Here is an 869-nt window from a genome sequence, read left to right as displayed (position 1 = left end):
CTTTTCTCGAGATTTGATGGCCCAAACAGGCGTTCCAAGTCAGCTCAAGAATTCTGGCGTAAAACGCCGGAACTGGCACAAGAATGGGAGTTAAACGCCCAAACTAGCACAAAAGCTGGCGTTTAACTCCAAGAAAAGTCTCTACACATGAAAGCTTCAATGCTCAGCCCAAGCACACACCAAGTGGGCGCCCAAGCACACACCAAGTGGGCCCGGAAGTGGATTTTTATGTCATTTACTCATCTTTGTAAACCCTAAGCTACTAGTTCTCTACAAATAGGACCTTTTGCTATTGTATTTGACATCTTTTGATCACTTTAGATCTTTAAATCATCTTTGGATGTCTAGTTCTTAGATTATGGGGGCTGGCCTCTCAGCCATGCCTAGACCTTGTTCTTATGTATTTTCAACGGTGGAGTTTCTACACACCATAGATTAAGGTGTGGAGCTCTGCTGTATCTCGAGTATTAATTCAATTACTATTGTTCTTCTATTCAATTCAGCTTATTCTTGTTCTAAGATATTCATTCGTACCCAAGAACATGATGAATGTGATGATTACGTGACGCTCATCATCATTCTCACTTATGAACGCGTGCCTGACAACCACTTCCGTCCTACAAGCAAACAAGGCTTGAATGTTTATCTCTTGGATTCCTTAATCAGAATCTTCGTGGTATAAGCTAGAATTGATAGCGGCATTCAAGAGAATCCAGAAGGTCTAAACCTTGTCTATGGTATTCTGAGTAGGATTCAAGGATTGAATGATTGTGACGAGCTTCAAACTCCTGAAGGCTGGGCGTTAGTGACAGACGCAAAAGAATCACTGGATTCTATTCCAACCTGATTGAGAATCGACAGATGATTAG

The sequence above is a fragment of the Arachis hypogaea genome, chromosome 9 (assembly GCF_003086295.3).
Source record: "Arachis hypogaea cultivar Tifrunner chromosome 9, arahy.Tifrunner.gnm2.J5K5, whole genome shotgun sequence".
In the NCBI taxonomy this organism is placed as follows: domain Eukaryota; kingdom Viridiplantae; phylum Streptophyta; class Magnoliopsida; order Fabales; family Fabaceae; genus Arachis; species Arachis hypogaea.
This window is presented reverse-complemented; position numbering follows the sequence as displayed.